The 18,027-nt window shown below is 37.7% G+C and overlaps 1 pseudogene across 1 annotated transcript in view; it reads right to left on the bottom strand.

Annotated features, from left to right (window-relative positions):
• Positions 1-18,027, bottom strand: part of LOC149568245 (kihadalactone A synthase LFS-like) — a 126,819-nt pseudogene that overhangs the window by 36,304 nt on the left and 72,488 nt on the right. Inside the window, exon 8 of the transcript XR_016362529.1 lies at positions 5,547-5,603. The product of XR_016362529.1 is annotated as a kihadalactone A synthase LFS-like (transcript). The remainder of the gene's footprint in view (positions 1-5,546; positions 5,604-18,027) is intronic.

Raw genomic sequence — 18,027 nt, 5'->3', positions numbered from 1 at the left:
TTGTGAAGTATTATTTATGTTGTGTATTCAAGAAAGGATCACTTGGCTGCTAGGTGTTGGAACTGTTCTTTCTATGCTGCAATCAAGCCATTATTAGGAATTAATACAGCTATGAATCATACAGTGGTTGGCCATGGTATCTACTCTTAAAATCTGTTACATGTTGTTGTTTGAAGGTAAATAAAATCACTGCATATTGGTGTTAGCAATCTACAATTTGGTGTAGTGTGGCAAGGCAGATTGGGAGGTAAAATTACTTTCCATTCAAAGAACCAACTGTCACTGTGAGATGCTCATATATTCTGCAATTTGTGTGGGTTTAATTATGCAAGTTCAAGTTTAAAGGGTGTCACTGAGAGACACTAATTGAGGGGCTGCTATCATTTTTTTAGGCCTGTTTGACAGAAACACAACCCAAGAACAGAATGGACACAACAGAAAAGGGAAATTGTATTAACTGAAAAATAAGCTAGTACATTCAATACAGAGAAAATAAACTTCAAAACATGCCCTAAGGGCTTACAATAGCATAAATGTGGAGATAATTTCTCCTTTCAGTACCTCCTCTCAAACTCCACTCCGAACTGCCTTTTACAATGCCAGGAATCTCCTTAAATAGACCCCGGAGGGTTAAGGACTAGGAATACATTCTAGAAAGTGCTAGTAGGCATCCACCGACCAAATAGAAGGTTCCAGAAGCTGCGTTAGAAGTCGGCGCAAATTTAGAAGAATCCAGAAACGGCAACCGAACTTCCGAGAGGCATAACTTTTGAACCGTAGCTCCGATAGACGAACCGTTTACATTTCCGGAAAGCTCTCGAAGCGCTCTATAGCCCTATGGACCAGCTTTGCTTGTCCCCCATTTTTCGGCCCTTTTCGAGGTCATTTAATGCCCCTAACTTGACTTTGAAGCATTCTTAGGAGGTCTTCAAAACCCGAAAAATTGCAATAACTTTCAAACCGTGGGGTCTTTTGACCTGATTCTTTTTCTAGAATGCTCTAAATCACAATTACATTCATCTGGCCAATTCACACCTTCTAGTTTACCGAAATGATGACCCAATTACATACTCCTATTTTTTCGGGATTTTCTAGCACACTGATAGTGGAACTGTGAGAGTTGGAACCTTTACTTGACCCAAATGGGTGTCCAAAAATCAGAAACTAAGTCTAAGTACATTTTTTGGGTGATACAGGATTGCCCATATACGTCTGGATGCTTCTGCATCACTGTTATACACTTCAACTTGGGTGGCCAAAATTGGAGATTGAATGTGATGTTGGCTTCGACATTTGGGCATCACAAATTATAACTGTTTGGTGTCATTTGAATCTGCTCACTATTGGAAGATTGATAGGGTTTGGGACATCATTGTTTGGACGTTATCTATAGTCACAAGTTCCTGTATGTACCAGTGTTTGGCCAAGGCAAGGCAACGTCAATCTTCTGCTGGCAACGTTGCCATAAGATGGAAACAATTGGAGTTGGTGTGAGCATTCTAGCTGCTGCGATAATTATTTACGAATGCCAGCACTCATCCAAGTTTTATAGTTTTACAATTGCCTTGAATATTTTTGCAATAATTACCCCTACTGAAATTGAAGTTGGAGTTCAAGATTTGTCATTTTATCAATAATTACATTTCATATTCTTGTTTTAGCATTTTTTTTATTCCAGAAAAACAAAAAAAATGTTACCAAAAACACAAAAAAATTACATATCTTCCAGCATTGCTAGTGTGACTAGCAGGGCTCTTATAGTGGTATTAGAGCAGTTTCCTGCTAGCCTGCAAGGAATTGGGATTCGGCATGGCACAAAAATTCATTCCTAACAAACACTACACCCGTCGAGGTCGTAATTCTCCACCTGCAGATGAAGAACAACCACCAATTACTAATGAAATAGGAAAATCAGCTAGGAAGAATGATGAGGCATCACATTAGGAGTTGAGAAGGAGACAACTTTGCTATTGATGGAAAGGACCTTATGATAGAGGATACACCTATTCATTGAGGCCTAAAGGAGGGGCAAATTGTTCTGTGTGGGTGTACTATGATGAGGTTTGAAGCTAAATCCTCATAACAGTCTATTGGTTTAGATGATGATGATCAAGAGTTCACTGAGCTATATTTAGTGAGGAGTGCATACAATTTCACTTTTGACCCCCATGTGCAGGATATTTATTGGGTGCAGAGTTTGTTTGTGTCTAAGTCTAATGTTTGGCATGATAGCTTGTTTGGTGCAGAGAAAGGGGACAAATCTAGACTTCCTATTGGGTTGTTTACTTGTGATGTTCCGGTTTCTGCATCATCAACACTGGTGTTGAGGATAGTTCTACAAACTATGTTGTTTATGTTGATGCTATTGTGTTTACAGGGATTATTTGGTGATGATGGGGACATCACATGCATTTTTCCTTGAGATTCTGGTGGAGGTTGGGGTTTGATGTGTTACTAGATTATGATTAATTGAGGACAAGCAATCTTGGGGAGAGAGGATGGTAATGTTGCCATTTTAGTAGGCTCTTGTAGTTGGGCTTAGTTAGTTCATTATTGTGACCCTCGTGATCTGACAATGTGATTTGAGGGTCTTTGTTGATTGACTCGCTATTTATAGTAAGTCAATTGTGGGCGATTACTAATTTTAGGAGGGCAATTGAGACTTGATTGGGTAAAGTAATGGAGCTCTATATTATAAGTTTTTTATTAAGGACCGTCTTAATAAATGATTTTATCATTTAAGAGTTATGATTTGATAGTGTGCTGAAGAAGTCTTTTAAGTGAGAAGCATCTTCATGAAGCTATGAACTTGAGAGTTATTTATTTAAAATTATTAGATGGAAGCTTCTAATTAAAAGGTGTATTGATGAAGCACCTTTAATGAAAAGTGTATTGGAAAAGCCAAATTGCATTTTGTATTATAGAAGAGGCATCATGAAGGAAATAGATTCATTCTTTTCTATTGCATTTTTTATTACTTCTGAAGTTTCTTGAGGGTTTGATCATAGTTTTGTGAGAGGACCGATTCCTCCATCTTCGACTGTGCACTTTGAGTTGTTGCAACACCGAATTCTCCTGGTAATCGAATTGGTGTTGTAGTATGCCAATTTGGTTAATAGTGATCTGCTTTTTAGGCATTTAAGGAGGGTTTGTGAAGTATTATTTATGTTGTGTATTCAAGAGAGGATCAATTGACTGCTAGGTGTTGGGACTGTTCTTTCTCTGCTGCAATCATTGCCATTTTTGGGAATTAATATTGTTGCAAATTATACGGTGGTTGGATTACACGGTATCTAGCATTCAAATCTGTTACACGTTGTTTGAAGGTATATAAAACCACTGCATATAGGCATTAGCAATCTGCAATTTGGTGTGGTGTAGCAAGGCACATTAGGAGGTAAAATTATTTACAATTCATAGAACCAAGCATCACTTTGAGACACTCATATATTCTGTAATTTGTGTGCATTCTGATTCTGCAAGTTCAAGCTTAAAGGGTTTCACTGAGAGACAGCGATTGAGAGGCTGCAACCTTTACTTGAGGCCTGTTACACACTCCAACCGGAGCAGCCAGAATTGGAGAGTGAATGTAATGTTGACTTCCACATTTGGGCATCACAAATTACTGCTGTTTCGTGCCATTTAAATCTGATTACTGTGAGGAGATTGATAGGGTTTGGGACATCACTGTTTGGGCGTTCATAGCTGCAAGTTCCTGTATGTACCAGCATTTGGCCAAGGCAAGGCAACATCAATCTTCTGCTGGCAACATTGTCATAAGCTGGGAGCAATTGGAGCTGGTATGAGCATTCCAGCTGCTGCAATAATTATTTGTGAATGCCAGCACTTGTCCAGGTTTTATAGTTTTGCAATTGCCTTGAATATTTTGTAATAATTCCCCCTATTGAAATTGAAGTTGGAGTTCAAGATTGGCCATTTTATAAGTAATTACATTTCATGCTTTTGTTTCAGTACATGTTTTATATATTTGAAAATACAATGAAAACATATTTTCCGAAAAAACAAAAAACTGTAAAAACCAAAAACACAAAAAAATCATATCTTCCAGCATTGTTAGTGTGACCCAGCAGGGCTCTTACAAAATGCAAGATGTTATCATTGTTTTGAAAGATTTTTATGAGGGTTTATACATGTGTCAGCAATTCAAAAGGCCATCTAGGGCATTTGTGGATGATTTTTGAATGGATCCAATTCATTAACAGCGTGTACCACGACTCCTAAAGCCCGACATTACTGTTTTTGTGCAGTTCCAACTTGCAATATCATTTTGAAAGCCTGTCTTGGGCATTTGGACCAGTTTTTAAAGACAGAATTCTCCAGCATTATAAAAGCCCATCTAGGGAAAATGCTTATGTTTTACAAAGGAAATAACATTTCTAAGTTGCAGCAGTGATTATAAAGCCTATCCTACGGAAAATTCAAGATATATTGAAGCTTGTATTGTTCAATTGTATTGTTCAACATAGAACGTGTCTCTCTCTTGGAGCATCAATTTGTTTACCTTTATTGCAAGCTGATTTGCAAACACATGCTAAAACCAAGTCTTCAATGTTTGAACAGGTCTTTGAGTGCCATTCTCAATCATTTTGATTTGTATTCATGGCCATTTATCAAGAAATGCTTATGGACTGAAAATGCAATAATTTTGTGAGAGGATTTGGTCAAATTCTTATGTCTATATAGCTCCGAATTGAAGATCTTTTCCTAAATTCAAATCATCAAAGATTTGGCGGATTTTCTTCGAGTTAAGACTTCTTCCCCATTTCACTTTTTATTCTCAAAAGGTGTGTTTTCATTTATAGAATTTTTTCTTCTTCTTGGTGCAACCTAGGGCTCATTTTGATTGCTTTTGTTTGTATATATGTTAGTCATTGCAAATCATTTATTTTTTGAGTAATGTATGATAGTATTGTTTTCCAAATCAATACAAGCTCTTCCCCAAATTGAAATGAAAGATCTTCCCTCAAAGAAAGAACTTCAAATATACATTTTTTCCCACATGCAATCGGAATTACAAACCCTGATTATAAGTCTATTTTGCCAAAAAGAGCTAAGTTTTTCCCTACTTGTAAGTGGACTTTAAAACCCCACTTGTGTCTTTTTAAATGTAAAATGAAGTCTCTTTCTAACCTACAATTGGGCTTTTAAAATCCATTTCCAGGTAGCAAACTCTTCCCAAATTTATTTATAATTGGATTTAAAAAACCAATTACAAGTAAGAAGTATCCCCACTTGTATATATATGAACTTGCATCTCATTTCCATATCAAAAGCTTACGTTTAATCCACTTGCGGTACTCCAAAGACAATGGAAACAATAACAATAAATGAAATTAAAATAAAAAAGACTGTCTTGTGTGTGCATGCTTGAGCTTGTTTCTTATATTATTTTTGCTTTGACAAAATATCTGACACATTAAAGAAACTTTACATCACTACTTCAAACATATTTCTTGCACAAAATTAATTGTAAAATGACAAGCTTACAAAAATTAATTGACACAAGATCAACCAAATTGAAGTACCTAAAGATGTTGTTACTCCATCGTTCGAGCATGTCTCCAATATTGACAATGAATGCACTGCATGTAAGTAATAATTATAGTTCATGGTTAGTAAGAATGACAATGATCATTAGGTTCCAAGAATAAATAGAACTTCTTAGAAATTACTAGAAACACAAGTGTTAGAAGAAAATGATATATAACATGCTCTTCATCAAGAAAATTTGAGTTTTGTGATTACTCTTATATTCTATGCTATAGCTCCCATTTTCTAACTCACATTTTCTTTGTTCATTCAAAAGTTCATGTCACATGATAAATAACATGCTCTCTATATTAATAGCCACCATGCTCTAGTCCTTGTAATACAATGCTACATTAATAACATGTGCCAGCATATGAAGATCATGGTTTCCTCCACATAACTTAAATGTGAATGTGATATCCCCAATATTATTAAATAAATAAATAAAATTATTTTTATTTGGCCCCAACATTAATTTTAGTATATCTCGGGCCCTCTTATTTCATTTATTTAGCATATTGGTTGTGTGGGCATCATTTGTAATCCTTCAAAATGTTTCCCCAAAGCCATATATAAGGTCAAGTTTGTTGTAGTTGTAGGGATGTTATTTCGATTTTATTTGTGAATTATGAATTTCAGTTAGAGTTTTTTGTTTTCCATTTCAAAGGTGAAAGATCCTCCCTATTTGGTTTACGCAGTTTCGGTGGGAGTAACTCCTCACCATATTCTGCATGTTAGAAAGCAAAGTCCACCTCGATAACTAAGCAGGGGGCAGGGGGAGTGAATCAATTATATTTTAAAAACAATTCTCAATATCTTTATTAATTTTGAAACATGTAAACAATAGATGCAACAACCATAGAAAGATAACCATGCACAATAACACCATATATATTTACTAAGGAAAATGCCAGTGAGAATAATGCCCACAAGATAATGCACCAATAAAAAAGTTCCTTGTGAAAGGATAGACCTTGCTAGGAGTCAATGAAATACAATCACTACATAGAGTCCTTGTTAGGAGCCTTTGAATCCTTGTTAGAAGATTCCAACTCGATTAGGAGTTGTGCTAACCTTGTTAGGAGTTGAAAGGAGGACAACTGAACTCACTGTCGAAATAGCCTCAATACCATAGTAACACAGGGATGCGTTCCCCCCTTTCTGCCCCACATCCCATAAACGAGGATGCACTGAAGACTTGGGGACTTCGTTACCCTGTCCCTAGCGACGCCACCAGATTCCGCCACCTCTGCTGAGGATGGGGGGACGTCCCAGTGTTGACTATTTGCCGACTCGACTATTTATGTTCAATGTTCGATGTTCCAATTCAATGCAATATTCAAGTTTTTATACTTTTACATCTTTATATCTTATATTGCAATACATCTATTCATAACTAGCATTTTAAGTACCATATGTATAGTATATACAACCCCTCCCATTCCCCGCCATCATCCCCCTATCATCCCTCCATCATCCCCAAATTAAGGCCCCTCTGTCCCCCTGTCCCAGAAACTTGTCTCTTTATTCCGCCGTCCCCCAAGGCAATGTAACTATGCTCAAAACAATCTTCACTAAACAATCTTTTGTAATATTCTTGTGTTGCAAAGGGCAAGGGGATGTGGTCATACGACTTGATTGGGTAGCCACACAAGGGTCAGAATAGCGTCCTAATCAATTTGACAAGTGTGAGGTGATTTGCAGGTGGTCGTACAATGAGGAAGGAGGGTCGTATAGGATCAATTGGAATGGCCGCACGGTACAGGAATACGTTCGTACGATACAGGGGAGTAGTATATAGCTATGTCTGTACAGTGGGTGATAGGCAGTACGACAAGGGACCGTATAGTGTATGGTGAATTGATGGGCAATATAGTAGGAGGCCGTACAGTGGGATGATGTGTAGTATGATAAGAGACCATACAGTGGAACAACTAGGCAGTATGGTGGCCATACATTGGAACAACTAGGTAGTACGGTGGTATTAGGTGGTCGTACGGTATGGACAGGAAGATGTATGGCAAGGATGGATCCACAGACGTTTGGCAACGCCATTTGAAATACAAATGTAATATATTGAACACAATCGCTTGCAGATAATCAGAGATTAAATAGATACACACTTGCGCCAAATAATAATATCCCACATACAAATGATGCTCCAATTTGCTAGATCCAAGCCAAGCAATACACAGATGAAATAGAGTGAGGGTTGAATCCCACCAAAATCGGAGAGCCAAGTAGGGAAGATCTTTCACTTCTGAAATGGCGAAAAACAGAGAATCGCTATAGGAATTTGTAGTACAAAGAAAATAATCCAAATTGCATAACTACGACTACCTACAAGCCGTGCTTAAATACCCGTCAAGAAGACTTTCTGAGGGTGTACATAGATAGCCGACGGCTACACTTACCTACGGAAACAAAACAAAAATGGGTCGAGATTTTATAAATCAATCGGCCCAATAACAAAGATTTGATTAATAAACTATTTTATGACAAGGATATTACAGTCCTCTCGTCCCAAATTTTGCTTGTCCTCAAGCAAACGCAATGCCAAATGCTATAGAATGTGCTTGCCTTCCCAGGTTGCATCGTCCAACAGCAAGTGTTTCCAATGTACCAAATATTTCTTCATTGTTTGGTTCCATAGGGTCTTCTCACATACTTCAATAATCTCGGTTGGTTCCAATATGAGCTTTCCTTCTTCATTGAGTGGTGGAAGGTCTAAAGCTACCATGACGTTCTGTCCCATAGCTTTCTTCAAGTAGGAAACATGAAAAACGTTATGAGTACAGCTCCCCTTAGGAAGATCCAACTCATAAGCAATTTCACCGATGCGTTGAACTACACAATAAGGGCCATAAAATCATGGCTTCAGTTTTTCTTTTCCTTTCTCCTTCAATGAGGATTGTCGGTATGGCTGGAGCCTGAGATAGACCAATTTTTCCACTTCGAAACTCCTCTCCATTCGGTGTGTGTCTGCGTACATCTTTTGTTCATTCTGTGCTCGTTATAAGTTTTCCTTTAGGTATCTTAGGATGTCCTGACCCTCTTGAAGCCATTCCTCGCCCTTGGTGCGCGACTATCACCGAGAACTATGTCAATGAAAGAAAGGGGTTCGTACCCATATAGTGCTTTGAATGATGTCATCCCGAATGACATGTGGTATGTGGTATTGTAACAATATTCTCCTAAGTGTATCTATTTGACCCACACCCGTTGTTGTGCCAAAACGTAGTTTCGAAGGTAACCTTCGAGCCACTTGTTCACAATCTCCATTTGTCCATCTGTTTGAGGGTGGTAACTAGTACTTGGTGACAATTTTGTCCATGCCAATTGAAACAGTTCTATCCAGAAGATACTGATAAATCGCCCATCCCGATCATTGACAATGTTTCGGGGTAACCTGTGGAGATGAGAGACTTCTCTAAAAAATAGATCGACAACTTGTGCAGCCTGAAAATCTCAAGGGATGGCAAAGAAATGTGTGTACTTTGTCAATCTGTCAACCACCACAAAAATACAATCCCTTCCATTCAACTTAGGAAGTCCTGTTATGAAATCCATCAAGATACTTTCCCACTTTTGTTCTGGAATTGGCAAAGTTTGCAATAACTCAACAGGTAGAGTATGTTCGGATTTGTTTTGTTGACAGATTGTACACTCTCTTACATATTGCAATATGTCTCCTTTAAGACCTTTCCATGAAAACCTCTCCCTAAGACATCTATAAGTTTTGAAGAAGCCCGGGTGTCCGGCCAAGGGTGAGTCATGTACCTTCTTCAAGATTTTCTGCTTCAATTTGGATTCCGGCACTAAAAATATCCGATTCTTATAGTAAATGATGTCATCCACCACTTTGTACCGATCATCCCAGGTATTTCCATCCATTAGCTCACAGGAAAATGTGTTTTTAGAATATTCTACCAACAAATGTGGTTTCCAATCAACTAAAATCTAGGTTAGTAGATGGCGAGTTTCCTCGACAAAGCATCTGCAACCACATTGTTCTTTCTTTCACATATTCAATGTCAAAATCAAAAGCCTGAACCTTATTCACCCATTTTTGTTGCCTCTCGTTCAAGTCTCGTTGCTCCAGAAAATATCTCAAACTATTGTGATCCAGGCGAACAATAAACTTGACACTCACCAGATACTACTAGAACTTGGTTAGTACATGTATGATGGCCAACATCTCTTTGTTGTAGATGGAATATAAGTGTTTTGTTTGCGTAAGCTTGCTGCTTTCATAGGCTATGGGGTGTCTATCTTGCATCAGTACCGCGCCAATGCCTTCTCCGGATGCATCACACGCCATAATGAACGATCGAGTGAAATCAGGTAAAGCAAGCACAGGAAAAGTGCTCATTGCTTCCTTCAACTTATCAAAAGTGAGTTGTGCCTTGTCATTCCACCAGAAGAAACCCTTTCTTGTCAAATCTGTTAATGGTGCGTTGAGCTGAGAGAACCCTTTTACAAACCTTTGGTACTAATTGCACAGTCCAAAAAATCCTCGCAACTCCGTGAGTGATTTTGGGAGAGGCCAATCAAGGATACCCTGAATCTTCTCCTGAGGTACTTGAACTCCATATTTACTAACAACATGTCCAAGGTACAATATTTCTATCATACTGAATTTACACTTGGAATGCTTGGCAAACAAAGATTGATCCTTTGCGATCCTTAGGACTTCATCCAAATGCTCCAGGTGCTCTTCCCATGTCCTGCTATAAATGACAATGTCATCAAAAAATACTAGTAAGTACTTATGCAATTGTTTGTTGAAGATGCAATTCATACCTGATTGGAATGTAGCAGGTGCATTCGTTAATCCGAACGACATGACCAAGAATTCACAATGCCCATAGTGACAACGAAACGTTGTCTTTTCCATTTCTTCCTCCCTCATGCAGATCTGATGGTATTTGGAACAAAGATCTATTTTCGAAAAATAGACTATGCGATGCAATTCATCCAGCAACTCATCTATCCTTGGAATGGGATATCTATTCTTTATTGTTTTTTTGTTCAACGTGCGGTAGTCCACACACATGCGCAGCATCCCATCCTTTTTTTTGACCAATATCACTGATGACGCAAAAGGGCTAGAACAGGTATGGATCCATCCTTTCTCTAGCAATTCCTGAATCATCTTTTTGATCTCATCTTTGAATTTCTCGAGATGGCTATAGGGTGTGGTTATGACTGGTTTGACTCCTACTTCCAACTTGATAGTATTTTCAAACCCTCGATGAGGCCGTATGCTAGGAGGAACGTCTATAAAAACTTTAACATGATCGCTTAAAATATTCTGAAGATCATCCTGGGAGGTGTCCGTTGCCCATTTATAGATTTTGCCGAAACAAAACAATGTGCAGCCTAAGTAACATCATCATGCTGAAAAATGCCTCTGTCCGATGTGCAAAAACTTTCTTTGGACCCTCATTTGCCATTCTGCATAGAACAACCTTCTTTCCATCGACAACAAAAGTAAAGTCCATCCCTTTGAAGCACTGAGTGTATTCATCAAGTGTCTCCATCTACTGTATGCCTAGAATAACCTCCATGTCATCAAGGTCCACTATGAAGAAATCCTTAGACAATGTGTGATTCGCCATTGTGATAATTAGTTGAGAAACAAGGTGTGTGCAGGGCAAAAGAGTCCCTCCGGCAACTTTGACCTAGAATCTTGTGTGTGTCTCCATAGGTAGACCTCTTCACTTCACTAGGGATGAGTTTATGAAGTTCAGAGTGGCTTTGCTATCGAGCATCACCATAACCCTTTGTCCTTGAAGGTTTCCCTGTACATGAAAAACCATGCACCTCAAGCTACCAGCTAGGGCGATAGTTCCTCTGCGTCGTGTCAATAGTGCAGTTCTTTTTGTATGGTTCAAACTAGCCATGTTGGTGTTGTCGTGGTTTTGGTTGTCTTCAAAGGGCATTTCTTCCTATTCGTCCTCATCATCGGACATGACCTCAATGTAGTGGATCTTTCCTTTTCCGAGGCATTTGTGCCCAGGTTCCCATGGTCCTTTGTAGTTGAAACATAGTTTCTTCTTCTGGAGCTCCTATCTGGTAGCTTCGTCCACATACAACTTTCTCGATGGAGGTTTGTTATCTTTGTCCCTCGGAAACACTGGCGATTTGGAATGTAACTTCGTGAGGATGACGTTGTTGATGATGGCATACTCCTTGCCTTCTTAATAGCCTCCGACTGGGTGGTAGGATTGAACCCCTTTAACCAACCCTTCAATGGTTCTGCCAGTCTGTCCATAAAGAGCACTATCCATCTTCTTTTAGAAATGTTTGTGACCAAAACAGAGAGTTTCTGAAATTGTGCAATGTACTGGTCAACTAGTCTAGTTTGCCTCAGTTGTGCCAAATCTTTGAAATTGAGTTTCAGATCTTTACCATCAAATCAATCTATCAATCTCTCGATGAATTCCACATAGGTATTTATTTGATCATGCCCTAGTGTGATGGTGTCATGATGCCACCATTTATGCACAACTCCCTCCAAGTATAAGGCCACAAATTTAATTACTTCTTCTAGCATGGAATTAAGCTAGAAGTAAGTATCTTCCTTTATTACCCATGCTAGTGTAGATATGGATCCAAATTTGTCAAATGGTGACAGATTTACTTTACTCAACTTTCCCTTGAGATCATTATTAAAATATCCTCTGTTTCCACCTCCCAAGTATCTCATTCTCAGATATGCATAATCTTTGTACAATATATCTTCCTTGAAATTCACATTCTTCCAGTCTTCTCTCAGTTTTTCTTGCATTTCTTCAAAGATCAGTTGCTTCCCTCTGGGTGGTGTCTCCGTCTGTGGGGGAAAAGACGATATGGAAGGTCAAGAGCGTACTAGATGAAGGTTTTCTTTACTCGATACCGAGTCCGCGCTATGACCATTTTTTTCTCCGGATATTTTATAATCTGCCAACTTCTTGAGAATCTCTTCCATGAGTCGCTGAGTATCATTGATCTGTGCCTGATTCCTCGCAGTTCTCTCAATAGTGCCACAAGCTTAACAACTGTGGGTTTTGGTTCGGCAACCATTATATCAACACAATGGGTTCTTCTTCTCTTCCAGCTATAAACTCTCACTCACTGTCTAGAGGTTGGCAAGATCAAAGCTCTGGTACCACTATAATGTTCCTGTGTGTTGCAAAGGGCAAGGGGATGTGGCCATATGGCTTGATTGGGTAGCCACATGTGGGTTAGAATAGTTTCTTGATCAATTTGACAAGTGTGAGGTTATTTGCAGGTGGTTGTACAATGAGGAGGAAGGAGGGAGGGTCGTACAGGATCAATTGGAATGGTCGCACGGTACAGGGGAGCAGTGTATGGCTATGTCCATACGGTGGATGATAGGCAGTATGGTAGGAAACCATAGGGTGTATGGTGAAATGACGGGTAGTACAGTAGGAGGTCGTACAATGGGATGATGTGTAGTACGGTAGGAGGCTGTACGGTGGAACAACTAGGCAGTACGGTGGTATTAGGTGGTCATACAGTATGGACAGGAAGATGTATGGCAAGGACGGATGCAAAGACGTTCGGCAACATCGTTCAAAATACAAATGTAATATATTGAACACAATAGCTTGTAGATAATCAAAGACCAAATAGATACACACTTGCGCCAAATAATAATAATATCCGACATACAAATGATGCTCCGATTTACCATATCAGAGCCAAGCAATACACAGACGTTATAGGGTGAGGGTTGAATCCCACCGAAACCAAAGAGCCAAGTAGGGAAAATCTTTCACTTCTGAAATGGCGAACAACAGAGAATCCCAATAGGAATTCAAAGTACAGAGAAAATAATCCAAATTGCATATTTACGACTACCTACAAGCTGTGCTTAAATACCCGTCGAGAAGAATTTTTGAGGGTGTAAAAAGGTAGCCAACGGCTACACTTACCTACGAAAACAAAACAATAATGGGTCTGAGATATTTTAAATCAATCAGCCCATTAACAAAGATTTGATTAATAAACTAATTTTATGACAGGGATATTACATCTTTCAAATAAGCATATCCAAGATCTGAACTAACTAAACAGAAACTCCTTTGCCAATACGATTCCTTTGAAGCTCATAGTACATCCTCAACATTAATCTCTACTTTGATTAAATTCAAATTCATATCCAAGTTCGTATAACCAACATAATGATCTCACAGATTACAAAACATCCACACTGGATACCTATCCACAAGGAAATGACCTTTCCTTTATACCAAGTCCTAAAACAAGTATTGAGTTGGCCTTGAGGCTTTCTCAATTTACAATGATAATATAGGACATCATTAAAATATTACAATACACATTCTATTACAATTAAAACTCTTTCCACAATGATTTTATCAATAGTCGACCTCTAGGGAATCCTACCCTAAAATCTACGCCAAATTTCACAGGTTGAATGTATATTTTCACCAACTGAAACATGGCATGCTGAACATTTCTCTGACTATCCTCTAAGCTCGCTTAACTAAATTTCATCTCTACTAAAAGATATAATCAATTTACCAATACCCGCTTTCCAGAAACTCACTCTGAAAGCTACCTCCGGAAACACATAATTCTATCATATCTTCCTATTTCTTTTTGCACTCATAGTTGTAGCATCCATATACTCCACCAAATATACTCCTAACCCCACATAACTCAACTCATTGAACATTGACCCCACCAAACGAATCTTCCTGTACAACTCTGATAATCTTCACAAAATAAGGTATATGTTGGCATCAACGACAAAAATTGTCATGAATGCAACACATTAGCACTGAATTGTGTCTCCAAGAATGCTAACATACTCCCCCAGAAGAATAGCATTAGCATTTATGCTAACAATCTCCCCATTTGCATTAATGGTAACATAGATGAAAAACATCTGAGTACCATGAATACCAAATATATTTCTTCCTTATCTTCTATTTACTCCCCCATTTATGTTGTCCATGAATGCAAACATATAGTAACTAATATGCATAAGGGGAGTGTAAATCTCCCCCATACATCACTCAATCCATTACTGTCCCCCATAAAGAATAACCTCAACATCATCACGAAAGTATTGAATTTATGCTTTTCACGTACTAATCTCTCCCCTGTTGATATCAATGACAAAGGTATCATTATGTCAACTTTCTAAGTTATTTCCAAAACAATCTATTCAAGCTCAAGTGTCCAAAGACATTGTTCAAATACCAGTACGAAGAGTCCTTAATGACTTAGCTCAAAACACAAATATGCCCCCATAGAAGAAGCATCAAGCACCCAGTCTAAATAAAACAAATAGTGCTCTGCTACATACTAGACTGATGCAATCTCTACATCAACTACTCTTAAGTAGGTTGGGGCATAACCCCAAGCATGCCTCTTAAGTACTCAAATGTATACCTAGCCGAAGGTTTTGTAAATATGTCTACTATATGCTCCTTTGTGTTAACATATTCCAATGTGATCTCTTTCTCTACAACCTTCTCTCTCAAAAAGTGGTATTAGTTATAAGCTTTGTCTTTGAATGTACATACTCACTGTACTTGTGTTATCACAATATATGATAACAGGCTCAGTAAACTCAATTCCAATACCGTTCACCATTTGCTTCATCCAAATAATCTGATTACAATTATTTGTTGCTGCTACATGCTTTGCTTCTTTTGTGCTCTATGAAATGCAATCTTGGTTCTTACTCCGCCAAGAAACCAATCTTCCTCCCAATAAGAATGCTCCACCATTAGTGCTCTTTCTATCATCCACACTTCTTGCCTAATTAGGATCATTGTACACACACAATGAGAAATCATGTGATTTGTCATAACATAAACCATAATCAGGTGTTCCTTTCAAATATCTGAAAATTCTTTTTATTGCTGCAAGGTGTGTTTTTTAGAATCTTCTTGAAATCTTGCCTCAATTCCAACTGCATTTTCTATATCAGGTCTAGTATGAGTCAAATATTGTAATCCACCAATCATAGCTTTGTACTTTGTTTGTTCAACGCTAGGGGATTCATCTTTGCTACATAACTTACATCTAATTACCATAGTTGTTCCAATAGGTTTACAATTTTCCCATTCCAAATTTATTCAACAAATCTCTAAGATATTTAGTTTGTGATATGAAAATTTCATCTTTATTATGCACAATCTATAATCCCAAGAACTATTTCATCTCTCCAATAATACTCATCTCAAATTCTTTCTTCATTTCTTCTAAAATGTCTTGCTAGCCTCAACATTACCTCCAAAAATGATGTCATCCACAATTACTACAATCAGCAAACCATTTTCATTATTTCTCATGTACAAATTACTATCAGCATTACCTTTCACAATTCCCAAATCTGTGAAATGTTTATCCAATCTTGCATACCAAGCTCTAGGTGCTTGTTTCAGTCCATGCAATGCCTTCTTTAATATTCAAGCCATATCTTGTTCATCTGTCAAGAGAAAACCATCAACTTATTCAATGTACACCTCTTCTTCAAGACCTCCATTCAAAAAAGTTGACTTAACATCTATTTGATAAACTTAGAAGCTCTTGTTAGCTACATATGCCAAAAACATTCTCACTACCTCTAATCTAGCAACAAGTGCACAAAAGTTTCCTCAAAAAAAATTCCTTCTTGCTATGAATATCTTTTACAAACTAATCTTACTTTGTTTCTCACAACTTCACCTTGTTCATTCATCTTGTTTCTAAAAATCCATTTAATTCCATTAACATTCTTATCTTTAGGTCTAGTGACCAATTCCCAAGTCTTGTTCTTTTCAATCTGCTATAATTCCTCTTTCATGGCATTTATCCAGTAGTCATCTTACAAGCTTCATCAGCATTCTTAGGCTCAACTTGAGAAATTAAACACAATTCTTCAATAACTTTATTTCTTGTCATAACTCCTTTGTTCACACTTACAATAATCGATTCAACAGGATGATTCTTTGCAATATTCTTGTTAGGTGTCACTTGCTCAATTCTGATTTCTGCTCTAGGTTCTCCTCTTTGTACTTCTTGTAATGCAGTTTGCGAATCAGTGTCAGTTTCATAAAATCATTCTTGCTCAACATTGTGATTATTAGTCCTCTGATTAGTCTCTTCATCAGAGTTATAATCAAGAATCCTCTCTTGAATTCTAAACCTTATCACTTTAAACAATAGTCTTCAATCTCAGATTAAAACATCTATATGCTTTTCTTTTCAATGAATATCCAAGAAAGATTCTTTCATCACTTCTAGAATCGAACTTTCCAATATCATCTCTCTTGATAGAGCATTTACTTTCAAAGATTCTAAAGTATTTCACAGTAGGTGTAGGTCCAAACCAAAGTTCATAGGGTGTCTTACCAATACCTTTTCTAATCTGTACTTTGTTCGTAGTGTACACTGATGTGTTCACTGCTTCTCTCTGAAATATATGTGCTACATTGTTCTCAAACATTGTTTCTCTAGCTGCCTCTGTTATTGATCTATTTCTTCTTTCGGCTATCCCATTATGTTGCAGAGTCTTAGGGGCCGAAAGTTATCTTTTTAGACCATTATCCTCCCAAAAGTTGTTAAAGCCATTTGAAATAAATTCTCCTCCTCTATTAGATCTGAAACATTTAATCTTCAAACCAAATTCATTCTCAACTCTACTCTTAAATATCTTGAATTTCCCAAAAGCTTCAGATTCTCTCTAAGAAATGCAACCCACATCATTCTAGTGAAATCATTAATAAGAAGCATGAAATACCTTTCACCATAAAAAGCTCTTGTTTTTGTAGCACCACTCATATCCGTATTTATATTGCTATGCTTTTAGTCTAGATTTACTGTAATTTGAAGTGCTATCATTGGTAACTTTGTGTTGTTGGTATTTTGGCAACCTATTATATTGTGTTTCATGTTGTTAATCTAATGTTGAAAATTCCAACATTAAATATTCCTCATTGTGTTTCATTGTCATTTCCATTTCTATGTGACAAAGTCAATAATGTACCCAACATTAAAGTCAATGGTTGTTAAGGGATCGTACAACTCAACACTACACTACAGAACTAAGCCGGAGGGAAAGAGAGAACCATACAATGCAAAGACCACACCATACGGCAGTGTTCACTAGCTAACTGCAACATACGACAAGATACAAAACCATTGCACAACTTGAATGAGTGTCACATATGCCAAAAAAACTAGCATCGTACAACCAACTTTCTTACATCATATGCTTGTATCCTCAAACACTATATGATCATCTCCTAACACCGTACTGATAGGTTTAACATTGTATGGAAATTCTATCAGTTTATATGACATATTTTGGGAGAGGCAGCATACAAAAGTTGAAGGTTGAATAGAGGGTTTTGGAGGTTGCACACCTAACATAGAGTGCCTTCGTCAAGAGACATTACAGTGTTGTCAAAGTTGGTGATTTTGCCATCTTGTTGGGTCATGGATGCACAA

Source organism: Cupressus sempervirens, chromosome 3, assembly GCF_028749045.1.
Source record: "Cupressus sempervirens isolate cs-2001-9-10 chromosome 3, ASM2874904v1, whole genome shotgun sequence".
NCBI lineage: Eukaryota > Viridiplantae > Streptophyta > Pinopsida > Cupressales > Cupressaceae > Cupressus > Cupressus sempervirens.
The sequence above is the reverse complement of the archived record's forward strand: the minus strand, read 5'-3'. Positions and strand labels throughout refer to the sequence as shown.